General features: G+C 49.1%; 1 long non-coding RNA gene across 10 annotated transcripts in view; it reads right to left on the bottom strand.

Moving 5' to 3' along the window:
• LOC140410187 (uncharacterized) overlaps positions 1–18,778 on the bottom strand; it is a 179,754-nt gene extending 160,976 nt beyond the window's left edge. For 3 of the 10 annotated variants that reach the window (XR_011940541.1, XR_011940543.1, XR_011940538.1), the window contains exons 1-5: positions 18,006–18,293; positions 17,560–17,666; positions 16,262–16,367; positions 8,631–8,736; positions 901–1,006 (exon numbers count right to left, since the gene is read on the bottom strand). This is a non-coding gene — a long non-coding RNA (uncharacterized lncRNA). Of the gene's footprint in view, positions 1–900; positions 1,007–8,630; positions 8,737–16,261; positions 16,368–17,559; positions 17,667–18,005; positions 18,426–18,540; positions 18,612–18,653 lie in introns of those variants that run through there. The other 7 variants (XR_011940540.1, XR_011940545.1, XR_011940546.1 and 4 more) reach the window with 7 other exon arrangements.
• Between the last annotated feature and the right edge of the window lie 1,811 nt (positions 18,779–20,589).

The raw sequence follows: 20,589 nt of genomic DNA, 5'->3' as shown, positions 1-20,589 counted from the left end.
CTGATGGTGGATTTCTCTCTCAGCAGCGATGAGATCATGGCTGAATATCGCTTCAGTGCATGCAGAAAGGGTTCATTAACTCTCTCGTTGCCAAGCACTCAAATTTAAGACTTTAAAATTCGAGACCTTCGAACCCACTTTGCAGTCCGTGAGCTATTTCATTTTTAAAAAAAAAGTAGGTACTCTATATTTATTTATATAAATTTAGAGTACCTAATTCATTTTTTCCAATGAAGGGACAATTTCGCGTGGCCAATCCACCTAGCCTGCACATCTTTGGGTTGTGGGGGCGAAACCCACGCAAACACAGGAAGAGAGCTATTTTATTTTAAGAGTTGTGGTCACTGTTGCTGCGCGGGCAAAGGCCACAGGCCTGTGAGTGAACAGCAAGATCCCACAGCAGCAGCAATCTGGACCTAACCAGATGGGACACTGTCCTTCCTCCCCCCACTCCCCCTCACTCCTGCTGGGAGCCCCATTCCCCACTGCACCTAACTCCCACCGCCGTGTCATGTGTGGATTGGAACATCCCTGGAGAAGTCCCTTCAGTTTCTGAAAGAGTTAAACTGCCTCTTAAAACGAAGAAAAACATTTTTTAAAACAAAATCCATTGGCACACAGAAAGATCCCAGGAGGTGCAGTCGGCAATGTTGAGTGTCGTTGACATTTGCTACCAGGTTGCAGAGAGTGGCTGAGGCAGTGAAATCCACTCCCCCCCCCCCCCCCCACCCCCACCACACATACCTGGGATGCTCAGAATTAATATAACCCTTGTTATTTTGGAACAACATTAGACAGCTTCATATTCCAGATTGGTATTTTACTCTTTGTCACCCACCAAAGGGTTAATGTGTTTGTGTCAAAGTGCAAGGCCGGGGCGGCAATAAAGAGACAACTCACGTGAGTGCGGCCTGTGGAATCGGCCTCAGTCCATCCACATGTCCTCTGGAGAATAGCCTTTGTCCAAAGATTCCTGGTCGCATTGCAGTCTTCAAATTTCAAATTCCTGGGGAAAAGAGGGAGAAAATTCACTGAAACGCAGGAAAATGTTTAAACTTGTAGCACAGCAAGAGGCCAAGATTCCCCCTCTCAGTTACACCCAAACTCTCAGCAACATCCACCTACAATAATCTGTTATAAACCACAGAATAAAAAAGATTGAGAGACAGTTCCCGCTTCCCTTGTGTTTCTCTTTCTCTCTCTCTCGCTATCTCATTCGGTCTCTCTATCCCTCTCATTCATATTTCTGTCTCCCTCGTTATCCCTCATCACCCTCCCAGCATTTATTTCTATTTATTTCCCTAATCAGGGTCTCCCCAGAAAGATGTGATGAGACTCCCCATTGCAGTTTGTGGGGTGGTTTTCTTAGATTAAAGGTTTAAAGAGACACTAAAAAGCTGCAGAGAGATGGACAGATAGTGGCAGAAAGCTGGGGAGATAGAGAGAGGCAAGAATGGAAAGAAGACAGAAAGGGAGAGAAAGCCTCTCTCTTTTTCACGACCTCCCTCTCCCTCCACCATCTCTGTCTTTCTCCTCTCCCTCTCTCTAATCTCCATTACCCCCCAGCCCCACACTCTTTCTGTACTTCTCTCTCTCTCTCTTTCTATCATTCTAATAGTTGGGAAGGAGAAAGAGAGAGAGAGACAGGGTCACACACAGGAATCCAACATTCACAACCACAGCAAACTAAATTCAAATGACCTCCTGCAAATTTAATTTCACCCTGATACTTGTGTCTCGGCCGAAAACACAGGCTTCATTCCAGAATTATACCCGCTTCAAGTTAAGGGACTTTAATTCTGGGCAATCGAGATTACTTTACAGTCAATGGATCCATTTTAAAAGTGACTCCACTATCGATAATTTTGTGAATTCTGCAGGCAACCTGTGCACAGGGAGAGCCCAACAAACGATGACCACTTTCAAAATTGAGTTCAGAGTTTCATGTCTGAGATTTCTCTCTCTCTCTCTACCAGATTGCAGAGAGTGGCTGAAACAGTGAAATGCCCCCTCCCCCACACCGCACCCCCACCTCCATCCCTGGGACGCTCAGAATTAATATAACCCCTGTTATTTTGGAACAAAATTAGTCAGCTTCATATTCCAGATTGGTATTTTACTCTTTGCCGCCCACCAAACAGACAGAGAGGGAAACAGACAGAGGGGCAGAAACAGACCGAGAGAGAGAGAGAAACAGACAGAGACAGAACAAACAGAGAGACAGAGAGAAAGGGAAAAATGCAAAGTCAGTACACCACTAAAACACAAATCCAAATATTTCCTGTGCATTTAACTCGAACCTGGATTTATTGTAATGTCAGCTGTGTTGAGCCCTTTAAAACATGTGACACACATTACACACAGAGACAGACAGAAAGAGAGTGACACAACGACACGCAGACAGGCAGGCAGAGACAGAGGGAGTGAGAGAGAAGTAAAGAGAGGTAGAGACAGACCAACAGGGAGAGAGACATAGACAGAGACAGAAAGAGCCAGGCAGTCAGAGAGAGAGACAGAATGAGAAACTGGCGCAGAGACCGAGGGAGAGAGAGAGGCAAAGAGAGAGACAGAGTTAGGCAGTCAGAGAGGTGTTGACAGAACGAGAACATGACGCAGACACAGAGCGACAGAGAGAGAGACAGACACAGGGACAAATGCAAAGTCATCACGTCACTGCCCTCTTTCCACTGGGGAAATCAGCCGCCCATTCCTTTAGGAGACTTTTTATAATCGCCCCCCCAGAATTTATTTCTATTCCTAAATCAGGGAATCCCCACAGGGTGTGACAGAGCCTCCCCACCCCCACCCCCATGCCTGGGACTGGGAGCTGGGCACCTTCACACTGGAGACTCCCAGATACTGTCTCTCTAACCATCCCCCCCCACACCTCCCTCGGCCCACCCACCAAACTCCACCTCTATTCTGCCGTCTAGTCCTGTTTCCCTCACTCTCCCCTTTCTCTCTCTCTCTCTCTCTCTTCAACAATTTCTCTCAGTCTGGCAGAACGATGGAGGCTGCGAGGGAGAGGGGGGCTGCGAGGGAGAGGGGGGCTGCGAGGGAGAGGGGGGCTGCGAGGGAGAGGGGGGCTGCGAGGGAGAGGGGGGGCTGCGAGGGAGAGGGGGGGCTGCGAGGGAGAGGGGGGGCTGCGAGGGAGAGGGGGGCTGCGAGGGAGAGGGGGGCTGCGAGGGAGAGGGGGGCTGCGAGGGAGAGGGGGGCTGAGAGGGAGAGGGGGGCTGCGAGGGAGAGGGGGGCTGCGAGGGAGAGGGGGGCTGAGAGGGAGAGGGGGGCTGAGAGGGAGAGGGGGAGACAGACGGGGAGAGAGAGAGACTGAGAATGTTACAAGCAGAAACTCAATTCAAACGGTCCCCTGGGCTTTCACAAGGAACCGTGACATTAATCACAGTACAACACGGGCACCGTGCGATTGGGAAATTGTCTGATTAAATGGAAGCCCCTCTTTAAAACTGACAGTGGGGCAGGGGGGTGGGGGGGCAGCCTGGAAACTTTGGAGAACTCGGTGAGCTGAATTAACCCCCTCCCACACACACAACCCCCCCCCCCCCCCCAATCACCAACACTTCACTAATCAGTCAGCCATCTCTCTTAAACCCCTCCCCCCCCCACACACACACACACACACTCCCCTGCCAGGCTCCCAATACAAATATTAACAAATCACATTGGTGTTTTTATCATTTTATTGAAGGGGAAATATAGGGAGAGAGAAATAGCTGGAGAGGGAGAGGAAAGCTGGGAGGGGATGCAGGTCAGGAACAAATCTACAGAAAGAGAGAGAGAGGTACAACTGGGAAGAATCTGCTCACTCCCTCAGGAAACATCTTCATACCGACTCGGGATTGGAGTTTCTGTAAAATCGCACTTTCTAAACAAGATGTGACTGGGCAGGGACTGCACACTAGACCCTCACCCCAGACCCTGTTGACTCCCTCACCCCATCCCACATCTGTTCTGTTTGGCTATCTCTCCCTCTCCCTCCCTCTCTTTGTACATATCTCTCTCTCCCTCCACCCTCTCTTTGTCTGTCTGTCTGTCTCTCTCTCCCTCCACCCTCTTTGTCTCTCTCTCTCTCTCTCCCTCTACCTTCTCTTTGTCTGTCTGTCTCTCTCTCTCCTTCCACCCTGTTTGTCTCCCGCTCTCTGTCTGTCCACCTTCTCTTTGTCTGTCTCTCTCTCCCTCCACCCTGTTTGTCTCCCTCTCTCTGTCCGTCCACCCTCTCTTTGTCTGTCTATCTCTCTCTCTCTCCCTCCACCCTGTTTGCCGCTCTGTCCGTCCACCCTCTCTTTGTCTGTCTCTCTGTCTCCAGTATACAGATTTAGGAACTTTTAATTCAAAAATTCAACAGTATATTACTGACCATGAACCATTTCTTTGCTCATTGTTGCAATTCCAGTTTGTTGCATGCATAGCAAGATGCCAGGAGGCTCGCTCTCTCTCTCCCCGTTTCCCTCATTCTCCCTCTTTTCCTACAGCTCTCCCTGTTTCTCCCTATAACAGCCCAGTTCTCCCAGCCTCCCAGTTCCACAATCTCTCAGCACCAACCACACATACAAATATCACCGTTACCAACCAGACTAGAACAGATTGGGAGACTGACCCCTTCCCTTGTGTTTCTCTCTGTCTCTCTATCCCTCGTTCACACCGCCAAACCCATCCCTCCTTCACTCATGCTCTCTTTGTCCATCAAATATTAAAATAAAACCTTGATCGGGCGTCAGAACCAGACAAAATGGGCCCTGAGTGAAGCCACTTTCCTTCCCCCGTCTGCTGTCATCTTCCCTCCCTCACCCACGTCCCAACACTCTATCTCTCCGAGCCCCCCGCCCCCCAACCTGAACACCATCTGGATTCCGGAAGTCAGGAGACACATCCCCTCTGTCCCCAGAAAGAGTTACCCTCCCCTTTTTCCACTGGGCAAATCAGCTGCCCAGTCCGTTAGGAGACTTTTTACAATCGCCCTCCCTGCATTTATTCCTATTCCCAAATCCGGGAATCTCCACATGGTGTGACAGACCCCCCCCCAACTCCCCTGAGACCCCCAGGTGTCTAACCCCCCCACCCCCTATTTGACCCTCCCACCAAACTCCACCTCTATTCTGCTCTCTATTCCTGTTTCCCTTGCTCTCTCTCTCTCTCTCTTCACCCATTTCTCCGGTTCAGGGAGAAAGATGGGGAAAGAGACAGACAAACTTAGTCCAATACGATTCAAACGCTGCCCTGGGTGGGCCTTTCCACACACAACAGTGACATTCCGGTCAAACACGGGCACTGTGCAATTGGCAAATTGTCTCAATGAAAAGTCCCTCTTTAAAGCTGTCAGTGGGGTGAGGGGAGTGGGGCAAAGTTTGGAAACTTTGGAGAACTCAGTGAGCCCCCCCCCCATCACCAACACTTCACTAATCAGTCCGCCTTCATCACAGGAGATATTCCGGGATTAGAAACAATCCCTTACACAGCCACACATTCGCCACCCCCACCAGCCTCCCCATTCAAATAACGACAAATCACATTGGTGTTTTTATCATTTTATTGGAAGAGGAAATATAGAGGGAAATAGCTGTAGAGAGAGGCTCAGTGAGGGGAGGGGGATGCGGTGGGGAAGAGTGAGACAGGCAATTTCTCCCACCCCCCCCTCTCTTTCTCTCTCAGGGCTTCTTTCCCTCTGGAGGTATTTTCAAATCAACTCGTCTCAGGACAGGACAGGGCTGTCTCAGGACATTTTCAAATTGACTGTCTCAGAACAGACAGGGCTGTCTCAGGACATTTTCAAATCGACTGTCTCAGGACAGGACAGGGCTGTCTCAGGACATATTCACATCGACTGTCTCAGGATTGTGTAAAATCGCACTTTCTAAAAGATAATGTAACTGGGCCGTGACAGTGCACAGCAGAACCCCCACCCCCAGACCCTGTGCCTGATCACCCCCTCACTCCACCCCACATCTCTCCCCCCGTTTCCCCTGACCCTCCCTTTTCTCTCACCCCCTCTCTTTTTCACTCCTCGCTCCCACCGCCCTCTCTCTCTCCCCCTTTTTCACTCTCTCCCTCCACCCTCTGTCTTTCTCTGTCCCCCTCCCCTTTTCACTTTATCTCCTTCCACCCTCTTGTCGTTCTCTCTCCCTCTTTTTCACTCCCTCTCCCTCCAGCCTGTCTTTCTCTGTCCCCCCTCTCTTTTTCATTCTCTCTCCCTCAACCCTGTCTTTCTCTGTCCCCCTCCCCTTGTCACTATATCTTTCTCCCTCCACTCTCTCTCTCTTTCTCTCTCCCCCTCTTTTTCACTCTCTCTCCCACCCTCTTTTTCACTCTCTCTCCCTCCACCCTCTGTCTTTCTCTGTCCCCCTCCCCTTTTCACTATATCTCTTTACCTCCACTGTCTCTCTCTTTCTCTCCCTGCCCTCTCTTTTTCACTCTCTTTCTCCCGCCACTCTCTCCACTCTCTCGACAAATCACATTGGGGTTCTCTATTACATTTAGTACAAGATGAAATGTAGAAAGAAATGGCTGGAAAGTAGGAGAGAGAGATAGAAAGCTGGGGTGACTGAGGCAGGGACATTTAACCCCAAACCCCCCTCAGAAATCCTTCCTATCCCACCGCCCTGTCGAAAACACAAACACCACCATTGAGGACAAACCTGTACCCAGGCTGCGGCCTATTCATTTCAGACCCTCTCCCGACTGCTGCACACTCAGTGAGCCAGTTTAATTTTAAATAGTGCGTGGTCACTAAGTTGACAGTTCAGGAAAGGCTGCAGGCCACTGACGCACAGCAGGATCCCACAACCAGCAATGTGATCCTGACCGGGTGGGACAGGCAGGTGAGTGGGGGGATGGGGGAGAGACATATTCCTTCCCTTGCCCGCTATATTCTTTCTTCCATCTCTTCCCCCCCCCCCCCCCGCCAAATACCCCCACCCCTGAACACCACGGGTATTGTGAGTCTGGAGACACATCCACTGTCCCCAGAAAGTTACACTTCCCTCTTTAAACTGGGAAACCAGCTGCCTGGTCCGTCCGGAGACTTTTTACAATCGCCCTCCCAGCATTTATTTCTATTTATTTCCTAAATCAGGGTATCCCCAGAAAGATGTGATGAGACTCCTCATTGCAGTTTGTGGGATGGTTTCATTGATGAAAGGTTTAAAGAGACACTAAAAAGCTGGAGAGAGATGGACAGATAGTGGCAGAACGCGGGGGAGACAGAGCAAGAGAGGGGCTAGAATGGAAAGAAGGCAGAAAGGGAGAGAAAACCTCTCTTTTTCACTACCTCCCTCTCCGTCCAAACTCTCTCTCTCTCACATCTTCCTCTTACACCCCCCCCCCCCCCCCCACAGCCCTCCACGACCCCACTCTTTCTGTCCTCTCTCTCTCTCTCTCTCTCTCTCTCTCATCCCAGTAGTTGGGAAGGAGAGAGAGAGAGTGTCACACACAGGAATCCAACAATCACTTCCACAGCAAACTGAATTCAAATGGCCCCCTGCCAATTTCATTTCACCCTCACATTTAAATCTCGGCCTAAAACACAGGCTTTATTCCAGATTTATACCCCCTTCAAGTTAAGGGACTATAATTCGAGATTACTTTACAGTCGATGGATTCATTATTAAAGTGACCCCACCGTTGGTTCATTTCCGGAATTCTGCAGGCAACTTGTGCACGGGGAGATCCCAAAAATGGTGACACTTTCCAAATTGAGTTCAGAGTTTCTGATGGTGGATTTCTCTCTCAGCAGCGATGAGATCATGGCTGAATATCGCTTCAGTGCATGCAGAAAGGGTTCATTAACTCTCTCGTCGCCAAGCACTCAAATTTAAGACTTTAAAATTCGAGACCTTCGAACCCACTTTGCAGTCCGTGAGCTATTTCATTAAAAAAAAAAAAAGTAGGTACTCTATATTTATTTATATAAATTTAGAGTACCTAATTCATTTTTTCCAATGAAGGGACAATTTCGCGTGGCCAATCCACCTAGCCTGCACATCTTTGGGTTGTGGGGGCGAAACCCACGCAAACACAGGAAGAGAGCTATTTTATTTTAAGAGTTGTGGTCACTGTTGCTGCGCGGGCAAAGGCCACAGGCCTGTGAGTGAACAGCAAGATCCCACAGCAGCAGCAATCTGGACCTAACCAGATGGGACACTGTCCTTCCTCCCCCCACTCCCCCTCACTCCTGCTGGGAGCCCCATTCCCCACTGCACCTAACTCCCACCGCCGTGTCATGTGTGGATTGGAACATCCCTGGAGAAGTCCCTTCAGTTTCTGAAAGAGTTAAACTGCCTCTTAAAACGAAGAAAAACATTTTTTAAAACAAAATCCATTGGCACACAGAAAGATCCCAGGAGGTGCAGTCGGCAATGTTGAGTGTCGTTGACATTTGCTACCAGGTTGCAGAGAGTGGCTGAGGCAGTGAAATCCACTCCCCCCCCCCCCCCCCCCCCCCCCACCCCCACCACACATACCTGGGATGCTCAGAATTAATATAACCCTTGTTATTTTGGAACAACATTAGACAGCTTCATATTCCAGATTGGTATTTTACTCTTTGTCACCCACCAAAGGGTTAATGTGTTTGTGTCAAAGTGCAAGGCCGGGGCGGCAATAAAGAGACAACTCACATGAGTGCGGCCTGTGGAATCGGCCTCAGTCCATCCACGTGTCCTCTGGAGAATAGCCTTTGTCCAAAGATTCCTGGTCGCATTGCAGTCTTCAAATTTCAAATTCCTGGGGAAAAGAGGGAGAAAATTCACTGAAACGCAGGAAAATGTTTAAACTTGTAGCACAGCAAGAGGCCAAGATTCCCCCTCTCAGTTACACCCAAACTCTCAGCAACATCCACCTACAATAATCTGTTATAAACCACAGAATAAAAAAGATTGAGAGACAGTTCCCGCTTCCCTTGTGTTTCTCTTTCTCTCTCTCTCGCTATCTCATTCGGTCTCTCTATCCCTCTCATTCATATTTCTGTCTCCCTCGTTATCCCTCATCACCCTCCCAGCATTTATTTCTATTTATTTCCCTAATCAGGGTCTCCCCAGAAAGATGTGATGAGACTCCCCATTGCAGTTTGTGGGGTGGTTTTCTTAGATTAAAGGTTTAAAGAGACACTAAAAAGCTGCAGAGAGATGGACAGATAGTGGCAGAAAGCTGGGGAGATAGAGAGAGGCAAGAATGGAAAGAAGACAGAAAGGGAGAGAAAGCCTCTCTCTTTTTCACGACCTCCCTCTCCCTCCACCATCTCTGTCTTTCTCCTCTCCCTCTCTCTAATCTCCATTACCCCCCAGCCCCACACTCTTTCTGTACTTCTCTCTCTCTCTCTTTCTATCATTCTAATAGTTGGGAAGGAGAAAGAGAGAGAGAGACAGGGTCACACACAGGAATCCAACATTCACAACCACAGCAAACTAAATTCAAATGACCTCCTGCAAATTTAATTTCACCCTGATACTTGTGTCTCGGCCGAAAACACAGGCTTCATTCCAGAATTATACCCGCTTCAAGTTAAGGGACTTTAATTCTGGGCAATCGAGATTACTTTACAGTCAATGGATCCATTTTAAAAGTGACTCCACTATCGATAATTTTGTGAATTCTGCAGGCAACCTGTGCACAGGGAGAGCCCAACAAACGATGACCACTTTCAAAATTGAGTTCAGAGTTTCATGTCTGAGATTTCTCTCTCTCTCTCTACCAGATTGCAGAGAGTGGCTGAAACAGTGAAATGCCCCCTCCCCCACACCGCACCCCCACCTCCATCCCTGGGACGCTCAGAATTAATATAACCCCTGTTATTTTGGAACAAAATTAGTCAGCTTCATATTCCAGATTGGTATTTTACTGTTTGCCGCCCACCAAACAGACAGAGAGGGAAACAGACAGAGGGGCAGAAACAGACCGAGAGAGAGAGAGAAACAGACAGAGACAGAACAAACAGAGAGACAGAGAGAAAGGGAAAAATGCAAAGTCAGTACACCACTAAAACACAAATCCAAATATTTCCTGTGCATTTAACTCGAACCTGGATTTATTGTAATGTCAGCTGTGTTGAGCCCTTTAAAACATGTGACACACATTACACACAGAGACAGACAGAAAGAGAGTGACACAACGACACGCAGACAGGCAGGCAGAGACAGAGGGAGTGAGAGAGAAGTAAAGAGAGGTAGAGACAGACCAACAGGGAGAGAGACATAGACAGAGACAGAAAGAGCCAGGCAGTCAGAGAGAGAGACAGAATGAGAAACTGGCGCAGAGACCGAGGGAGAGAGAGAGGCAAAGAGAGAGACAGAGTTAGGCAGTCAGAGAGGTGTTGACAGAACGAGAACATGACGCAGACACAGAGCGACAGAGAGAGAGACAGACACAGGGACAAATGCAAAGTCATCACGTCACTGCCCTCTTTCCACTGGGGAAATCAGCCGCCCATTCCTTTAGGAGACTTTTTATAATCGCCCCCCAGAATTTATTTCTATTCCTAAATCAGGGAATCCCCACAGGGTGTGACAGAGCCTCCCCACGCCCACCCCCATGCCTGGGACTGGGAGCTGGGCACCTTCACACTGGAGACTCCCAGATACTGTCTCTCTAACCATCCCCCCCCACACCTCCCTCGGCCCACCCTCCAAACTCCACCTCTATTCTGCCGTCTAGTCCTGTTTCCCTCACTCTCCCCTTTCTCTCTCTCTCTCTCTCTCTCTTCAACAATTTCTCTCAGTCTGGCAGAACGATGGAGGCTGCGAGGGAGAGGGGGGCTGCGAGGGAGAGGGGGGCTGAGAGGGAGAGGGGGAGACAGACGGGGAGAGAGAGAGACTGAGAATGTTACAAGCAGAAACTCAATTCAAACGGTCCCCTGGGCTTTCACAAGGAACCGTGACATTAATCACAGTACAACACGGGCACCGTGCGCTTGGGAAATTGTCTGATTAAATGGAAGCCCCTCTTTAAAACTGACAGTGGGGCAGAGGGGTGGGGGGGGGGCAGCCTGGAAACTTTGGAGAACTCGGTGAGCTGAATTAACCCCCTCCCACACACACAACCCCCCCCCCAATCACCAACACTTCACTAATCAGTCAGCCTTCAGCACGGGAGATATTCCGGGATTAGAAACAAGCCCTGACACAGCCTCACATTTACAAATTCAATCCCAGCACCTCGGGAACATTATGGAAGTCGATACGTTCATGTTTACATGTTGCAGTGTGCACAGCAGGATCCCACAAAAATAAACATGATGGAGACAGGAGCCCAGCCCAGATCCTGCATCTCTCTTAAACCCCTCCCCCCCCCCACACACACACACACACTCCCCTGCCAGGCTCCCAATACAAATATTAACAAATCACATTGGTGTTTTTATCATTTTATTGAAGGGGAAATATAGGGAGAGAAATAGCTGGAGAGGGAGAGGAAAGCTGGGAGGGGATGCAGGTCAGGAACAAATCTACAGAAAGAGAGAGAGAGGTACAACTGGGAAGAATCTGCTCACTCCCTCAGGAAACATCTTCATACCGACTCGGGATTGGAGTTTCTGTAAAATCGCACTTTCTAAACAAGATGTGACTGGGCAGGGACTGCACACTAGACCCTCACCCCAGACCCTGTTGACTCCCTCACCCCATCCCACATCTGTTCTGTTTGGCTATCTCTCCCTCTCCCTCCCTCTCTTTGTACATATCTCTCTCTCCCTCCACCCTCTCTTTGTCTGTCTCTCTCTCTCTCCCTCCACCCTCTTTGTCTCTCTCTCTCTCTCTCCCTCTACCTTCTCTTTGTCTGTCTGTCTCTCTCTCTCCTTCCACCCTGTTTGTCTCCCGCTCTCTGTCTGTCCACCTTCTCTTTGTCTGTCTCTCTCTCCCTCCACCCTGTTTGTCTCCCTCTCTCTGTCCGTCCACCCTCTCTTTGTCTGTCTATCTCTCTCTCTCTCCCTCCACCCTGTTTGCCGCTCTGTCCGTCCACCCTCTCTTTGTCTGTCTCTCTGTCTCCAGTATACAGATTTAGGAACTTTTAATTCAAAAATTCAACAGTATATTACTGACCATGAACCATTTCTTTGCTCATTGTTGCAATTCCAGTTTGTTGCATGCATAGCAAGATGCCAGGAGGCTCGCTCTCTCTCTCTCCCCGTTTCCCTCATTCTCCCTCTTTTCCTACAGCTCTCCCTGTTTCTCCCTATAACAGCCCAGTTCTCCCAGCCTCCCAGTTCCACAATCTCTCAGCACCAACCACACACACAAATATCACCGTTACCAACCAGACTAGAACAGATTGGGAGACTGACCCCTTCCCTTGTGTTTCTCTCTGTCTCTCTATCCCTCGTTCACACCGCCAAACCCATCCCTCCTTCACTCATGCTCTCTTTGTCCATCAAATATTAAAATAAAACCTTGATCGGGCGTCAGAACCAGACAAAATGGGCCCTGAGTGAAGCCACTTTCCTTCCCCCGTCTGCTGTCATCTTCCCTCCCTCACCCACGTCCCAACACTCTATCTCTCCGAGCCCCCCGCCCCCCAACCTGAACACCATCTGGATTCCGGAAGTCAGGAGACACATCCCCTCTGTCCCCAGAAAGAGTTACCCTCCCCTTTTTCCACTGGGCAAATCAGCTGCCCAGTCCGTTAGGAGACTTTTTACAATCGCCCTCCCTGCATTTATTCCTATTCCCAAATCTGGGAATCTCCACATGGTGTGACAGACCCCCCCCCCAACTCCCCTGAGACCCCCAGGTGTCTAACCCCCCCACCCCCTATTTGACCCTCCCACCAAACTCCACCTCTATTCTGCTCTCTATTCCTGTTTCCCTTGCTCTCTCTCTCTCTCTCTTCACCCATTTCTCCGGTTCAGGGAGAAAGATGGGGAAAGAGACAGACAAACTTAGTCCAATACGATTCAAACGCTGCCCTGGGTGGGCCTTTCCACACACAACAGTGACATTCCGGTCAAACACGGGCACTGTGCAATTGGCAAATTGTCTCAATGAAAAGTCCCTCTTTAAAGCTGTCAGTGGGGTGAGGGGAGTGGGGCAAAGTTTGGAAACTTTGGAGAACTCAGTGAGCCCCCCCCCCATCACCAACACTTCACTAATCAGTCCGCCTTCATCACAGGAGATATTCCGGGATTAGAAACAATCCCTTACACAGCCACACATTCGCCACCCCCACCAGCCTCCCCATTCAAATAACGACAAATCACATTGGTGTTTTTATCATTTTATTGGAAGAGGAAATATAGAGGGAAATAGCTGTAGAGAGAGGCTCAGTGAGGGGAGGGGGATGCGGTGGGGAAGAGTGAGACAGGCAATTTCTCCCACCCCCCCCTCTCTTTCTCTCTCAGGGCTTCTTTCCCTCTGGAGGTATTTTCAAATCAACTCGTCTCAGGACAGGACAGGGCTGTCTCAGAACAGGACAGGGCTGTCTCAGGACATTTTCAAATCGACTCTCAGGACAGGACAGGGCTGTCTCAGGACATATTCACATCGACTGTCTCAGGATTGTGTAAAATCGCACTTTCTAAAAGATAATGTAACTGGGCCGTGACAGTGCACAGCAGAACCCCCACCCCCAGACCCTGTGCCTGATCACCCCCTCACTCCACCCCACATCTCTCCCCCCGTTTCCCCTGACCCTCCCTTTTCTCTCACCCCCTCTCTTTTTCACTCCTCGCTCCCACCGCCCTCTCTCTCTCCCCCTTTTTCACTCTCTCCCTCCACCCTCTGTCTTTCTCTGTCCCCCTCCCCTTTTCACTTTATCTCCTTCCACCCTCTTGTCGTTCTCTCTCCCTCTTTTTCACTCCCTCTCCCTCCAGCCTGTCTTTCTCTGTCCCCCCTCTCTTTTTCATTCTCTCTCCCTCAACCCTGTCTTTCTCTGTCCCCCTCCCCTTGTCACTATATCTTTCTCCCTCCACTCTCTCTCTCTTTCTCTCTCCCCCTCTTTTTCACTCTCTCTCCCACCCTCTTTTTCACTCTCTCTCCCTCCACCCTCTGTCTTTCTCTGTCCCCCTCCCCTTTTCACTATATCTCTTTACCTCCACTGTCTCTCTCTTTCTCTCCCTGCCCTCTCTTTTTCACTCTCTTTCTCCCGCCACTCTCTCCACTCTCTCGACAAATCACATTGGGGTTCTCTATTACATTTAGTACAAGATGAAATGTAGAAAGAAATGGCTGGAAAGTAGGAGAGAGAGATAGAAAGCTGGGGTGACTGAGGCAGGGACATTTAACCCCAAACCCCCCTCAGAAATCCTTCCTATCCCACCGCCCTGTCGAAAACACAAACACCACCATTGAGGACAAACCTGTACCCAGGCTGCGGCCTATTCATTTCAGACCCTCTCCCGACTGCTGCACACTCAGTGAGCCAGTTTAATTTTAAATAGTGCGTGGTCACTAAGTTGACAGTTCAGGAAAGGCTGCAGGCCACTGACGCACAGCAGGATCCCACAACCAGCAATGTGATCCTGACCGGGTGGGACAGGCAGGTGAGTGGGGGGATGGGGGAGAGACATATTCCTTCCCTTGCCCGCTATATTCTTTCTTCCATCTCTTCCCCCCCCCCCCAAATACCCCCACCCCTGAACACCACGGGTATTGTGAGTCTGGAGACACATTCACTGTCCCCAGAAAGTTACACTTCCCTCTTTAAACTGGGAAACCAGCTGCCTGGTCCGTCCGGAGACTTTTTACAATCGCCCTCCCAGCATTTATTTCTATTTATTTCCTAAATCAGGGTATCCCCAGAAAGATGTGATGAGACTCCTCATTGCAGTTTGTGGGATGGTTTCATTGATGAAAGGTTTAAAGAGACACTAAAAAGCTGGAGAGAGATGGACAGATAGTGGCAGAACGCGGGGGAGACAGAGCAAGAGAGGGGCTAGAATGGAAAGAAGGCAGAAAGGGAGAGAAAACCTCTCTTTTTCACTACCTCCCTCTCCGTCCAAACTCTCTCTCTCTCACATCTTCCTCTTACACCCCCCCCCCCCCACAGCCCTCCACGACCCCACTCTTTCTGTCCTCTCTCTCTCTCTCTCTCTCTCTCTCTCATCCCAGTAGTTGGGAAGGAGAGAGAGAGAGTGTCACACACAGGAATCCAACAATCACTTCCACAGCAAACTGAATTCAAATGGCCCCCTGCCAATTTCATTTCACCCTCACATTTAAATCTCGGCCTAAAACACAGGCTTTATTCCAGATTTATACCCCCTTCAAGTTAAGGGACTATAATTCGAGATTACTTCACAGTCGATGGATTCATTATTAAAGTGACCCCACCGTTGGTTCATTTCCGGAATTCTGCAGGCAACTTGTGCACGGGGAGATCCCAAAAATGGTGACACTTTCCAAATTGAGTTCAGAGTTTCTGATGGTGGATTTCTCTCTCAGCAGCGATGAGATCATGGCTGAATATCGCTTCAGTGCATGCAGAAAGGGTTCATTAACTCTCTCGTCGCCAAGCACTCAAATTTAAGACTTTAAAATTCGAGACCTTCGAACCCACTTTGCAGTCCGTGAGCTATTTCATTAAAAAAAAAAGTAGGTACTCTATATTTATTTATATAAATTTAGAGTACCTAATTCATTTTTTCCAATGAAGGGACAATTTCGCGTGGCCAATCCACCTAGCCTGCACATCTTTGGGTTGTGGGGGCGAAACCCACGCAAACACAGGAAGAGAGCTATTTTATTTTAAGAGTTGTGGTCACTGTTGCTGCGCGGGCAAAGGCCACAGGCCTGTGAGTGAACAGCAAGATCCCACAGCAGCAGCAATCTGGACCTAACCAGATGGGACACTGTCCTTCCTCCCCCCACTCCCCCTCACTCCTGCTGGGAGCCCCATTCCCCACTGCACCTAACTCCCACCGCCGTGTCATGTGTGGATTGGAACATCCCTGGAGAAGTCCCTTCAGTTTCTGAAAGAGTTAAACTGCCTCTTAAAACAAAGAAAAACATTTTTTAAAACAAAATCCATTGGCACACAGAAAGATCCCAGGAGGTGCAGTCGGCAATGTTGAGTGTCGTTGACATTTGCTACCAGGTTGCAGAGAGTGGCTGAGGCAGTGAAATCCACTCCCCCCCCCCCCCCCCCCCCCCACCCCCACCACACATACCTGGGATGCTCAGAATTAATATAACCCTTGTTATTTTGGAACAACATTAGACAGTTTCATATTCCAGATTGGTATTTTACTCTTTGTCACCCACCAAAGGGTTAATGTGTTTGTGTCAAAGTGCAAGGCCGGGGCGGCAATAAAGAGACAACTCACATGAGTGCGGCCTGTGGAATCGGCCTCAGTCCATCCACGTGTCCTCTGGAGAATAGCCTTTGTCCAAAGATTCCTGGTCGCATTGCAGTCTTCAAATTTCAAATTCCTGGGGAAAAGAGGGAGAAAATTCACTGAAATGCAGGAAAATGTTTAAACTTGTAGCACAGCAAGAGGCCAAGATTCCCCCTCTCAGTTACACCCAAACTCTCAGCAACATCCACCTACAATAATCTGTTATAAACCACAGAATAAAAAAGATTGAGAGACAGTTCCCGCTTCCCTTGTGTTTCTCTTTCTCTCTCTCTCGCTATCTCATTCGGTCTCTCTATCCCTCTCATTCATATTTCTGTCTCCCTCGTTATCCCTCATCACCCTCCCAGCATTTATTTCTATTTATTTCCCTAATCAGGGTCTCCCCAGAAAGATGTGATGAGACTCCCCATTGCAGTTTGTGGGGTGGTTTTCTTAGATTAAAGGTTTAAAGAGACACTAAAAAGCTGCAGAGAGATGGACAGATAGTGGCAGAAAGCTGGGGAGATAGAGAGAGGCAAGAATGGAAAGAAGACAGAAAGGGAGAGAAAGCCTCTCTTTTTCACGACCTCCCTCTCCCTCCACCATCTCTGTCTTTCTCCTCTCCCTCTCTCTAATCTCCATTACCCCCCAGCCCCACACACTTTCTGTACTTCTCTCTCTCTCTCTTTCTATCATTCTAATAGTTGGGAAGGAGAAAGAGAGAGAGAGACAGGGTCACACACAGGAATCCAACATTCACAACCACAGCAAACTAAATTCAAATGACCTCCTGCAAATTTAATTTCATCCTGATACTTGTGTCTTGGCCGAAAACACAGGCTTCATTCCAGAATTATACCTGCTTCAAGTTAAGGGACTTTAATTCTGGGCAATCGAGATTACTTTACAGTCAATGGATCCATTTTAAAAGTGACTCCACTATCGATAATTTTGTGAATTCTGCAGGCAACCTGTGCACAGGGAGAGCCCAACAAATGATGACCACTTTCAAAATTGAGTTCAGAGTTTCTGATCTGAGATTTCTCTCTCTCTCTCTACCAGATTGCAGAGAGTGGCTGAAACAGCGAAATGCCCCCCCCTCCCCCACACCGCACCCCCACCTCCATCCCTGGGACGCTCAGAATTAATATAACCCCTGTTATTTTGGAACAAAATTAGACAGCTTCATATTCCAGATTGGAATTTTACTCTTTGCCGCCCACCAAAGGTTTAATGTGTTTGTGTCTTAAGTGCAAGGCCGGGGCTGCAATAAAGAGACAACTCACGTGAGTGCGGCCTGTGGAGTAGGCCTCAGTCTATCCATCCATGCTCTGGAGAAATTCCCTTACCCAAAGGTTCCTGCTCACATTGCAGTCTTTTCAAATTCAAATTCCTGGGAAAAAGAGGGAGAAAATTAACTAAACCACAGGAAAAGAATGAAGCTATTCAATACAGCGAGAGCCCAGGGTCCCTTTTTCAGTTTTACAACCCCTCAGCAACATCCGAATACAAATAAGTCACAGCTTTCAACCAGAGGTTAAAAAAGATTGAGAGACAATTAATACTCAAAATCTTTTTATTGTCACAATTAGGTTGACATTAATACTGCAATGAAGTTACTGTGAAAATCCCCTTCTCTTGTGTTTCTCGCTGTCTCTCTGTCCCTCTTATACATATTTCTGTCTCCCTCCCTCCCTCACTCTCTTTGATCCCTCCAATATTAAAATTAAACCTCAGTCAGGGTAATAACCCGGGTGAAGCCTGCGGAACAGGCCTCAGCCAGCGCTCCCTCGGGAAGAATTCACACTCCTTCGTCCTCCTCACTGGATTCCCGACCCCCTTCCAGTTTTCCAAATAAAAACGCCTCTGGAGAAAAAAAGGAGATAAAATTGATTATAAAGGCAATAACAGGGACATTTTAATAAAATATACAAAACAGCACAACAGGAGTCCAACATTTCCAATCTCGAGTCAATCAGTAACATGTCAACACCCAAAATGCACAGCTCAAAACAGGCAGATTGACACACACACTGAAGCAGAGGGGTAATGTTTTCAGTGTAATGAGTTTTTGGTTTGTGAACTGAAGTCCCTCAGATACAGATATATCCTCAGTGAGCTGTGAGCAGACTCCACCCCTAGTCTCTGCCATGAGTGGAATGTCTGTCTCAGAGGACAGCTCTCTATTGACATGTAAATGACTGACGAGAGATACTGATCTCCTTGCTGCTCAGCCCCACACACAAAAAATGTGACTTCAGCCAAACCTTGGCTTTCCCCACACCACTGTTGTTCACTGAGCAGGCCGGAAAAAATTGGATTAAATGTAATTGTTAGACAGAGACGTTCTTATTTTTTCTACCCAAGTGGATAACCTCACATTTATCCACGTTATACTGCATCTGCCATATCTCTCACTCACTCATTCACTCCCCTCCAATAGGATTGAATCCTAATTTAAAATAGTATTGGGAAATGATTAGAAACAGTTTGGACTGAGATCTACTCAGTGACGTGTGTACAGACCCCACCCCCGACGTTCTGTCAGGAACCTCCCTCGGTGTGTTTCCTGTGCCTGCTAAGGAAGACACTTGTCCTGTCTATGGTTATGTTAATTCAGCAGTCAACACGAGATTCAGCAATGTCCTGTCATTATTTCTGTCTTTGGTTTAACATTTGTTTCCCTCTGAATTTCTGACGTGTTTGGAATGACTATTCGTCTGTCGCCTTAGGAAGGCTTTCCATAGAATGAGTAAAAACCAGCAAGAAATCACAGAATGTGAGTTAAACACAACTTCATTTCTGCCTCCATTTTAAGAGAAGATTCCTGGCCACAAAAACAAAGCTCATTGCAAAGTTTCACTTCATATTTTACCTGTTGTTCACAGACAGATTTCTTCAATGAGCTGCTCTATCAATATGGATTCAATTTGACTTTTTCTCACTGAGATGTAAAGTTTATTCCTGAATCAATACAGGGTCATCGGCAACAACATCATTTTATTAGACAAGGAGGTTCAATGGGATTTTTCAATGAAATCCACAGATGTCAATTCCTGAGATTAGAATTTATAATGAAACAATTTGGATTCAATGAAAACGGTCAGTTTAATAACCCCAATATCCTGACTGCCTCACGTCCTGGCACCCTCACACCATCACATCCTCATGTCCCCTAACACTCACATCCTGACCCACTCACGTCCCCGAAACCTCACATCCTGACCCGCTGTGTACCTCTTTCTGTGTGTGTCCCTCGCTCAGTCTGAGTGGCCCCCTCTCTCTGTCCCTCTCTGTATCCCTCTGTGTCCCTGTCTCTCTCTGTGTCCTTCTATCTCACTCTATCCCTCTATTTTACTGCGTACCTCTTTCTCTCTGTGTCACTCTCTCTGTGTCCCTCTCCCTCTGTGTCGCCCTCTCTCTGTCTCTCTCGCTGTGTACCTCTCTCTCTCTGTCCCACTCTCTCGCTGTGTCCCCCTCTCTCTCGCTGTGTCCCCCTCTCTCTCTCGCTGTGTTCCCCTCTCTCTCGCTGTGTCCCCCTCTCTCTCGCTGTGTCCCCCTCTCTCTCGCTGTGTCCCCCTCTCTCTCGCTGTGTCCCCCTCTCTCTCGCTGTGTCCCCCTCTCTCTCGCTGTGTCCCCCTCTCTCTCGCTGTGTCCCCCTCTCTCTCGCTGTGTCCCCCTCTCTCTCGCTGTGTCCCCCTCTCTCTCGCTGTGTCCCCCGCTCTCTCGCTGAGTCCCCCGCTCTCTCGCTGTGTCCCCCGCTCTCTCGCTGTGTCCCCCGCTCTCTCGCTGTGTCCCCCGCTCTCTCGCTGTGTCCCCCGCTCTTTTGCTGTGTCCCCCGCTCTCTCGCTGTGTCCCCCGCTCTCTCGCTGTGTCCCCCGCTCTCTCGCTGTGCCCCCCGGTCTCTCGCTGTGTCCCCCTCTCTCTCGCTGTGTCCCCCTCTCTCTCGCTGTGTCCCCCTCTCTCTCGCTGTGTCCCCCTCTCTCTCTCGCTGTGTCCCCCTCTCTCTCGCTGTGTCCCCCTCTCTCTCGCTGTGTCCCCCTCTCTCTCGCTGTGTCCCCCTCTCTCTCGCTGTGTCCCCCTCTCTCTCGCTGTGTCCCCCTCTCTCTCGCTGTGTCCCCCTCTCTCTCGTTGTGTCCCCCTCTCTCTCGCTGTGTCCCCCTCTCTCTCGCTGTGTCCCCCTCTCCTCGCTGTGTCCCCCTCTCTCTCGCTGTGTCCCCCTCTCTCTCGCTGTGTCCCCCTCTCTCTCGCTGTGTCCCCCTCTCTCTCGCTGTGTCCCCTCTCTCTCGCTGTGTCCCCTCTCTCTCGCTGTGTCC

Source organism: Scyliorhinus torazame, chromosome 4, assembly GCF_047496885.1.
Source record: "Scyliorhinus torazame isolate Kashiwa2021f chromosome 4, sScyTor2.1, whole genome shotgun sequence".
In the NCBI taxonomy this organism is placed as follows: domain Eukaryota; kingdom Metazoa; phylum Chordata; class Chondrichthyes; order Carcharhiniformes; family Scyliorhinidae; genus Scyliorhinus; species Scyliorhinus torazame.
Note: the sequence above shows the minus strand (reverse complement) of the source record. Positions and strands in the feature narration are given on the sequence as shown.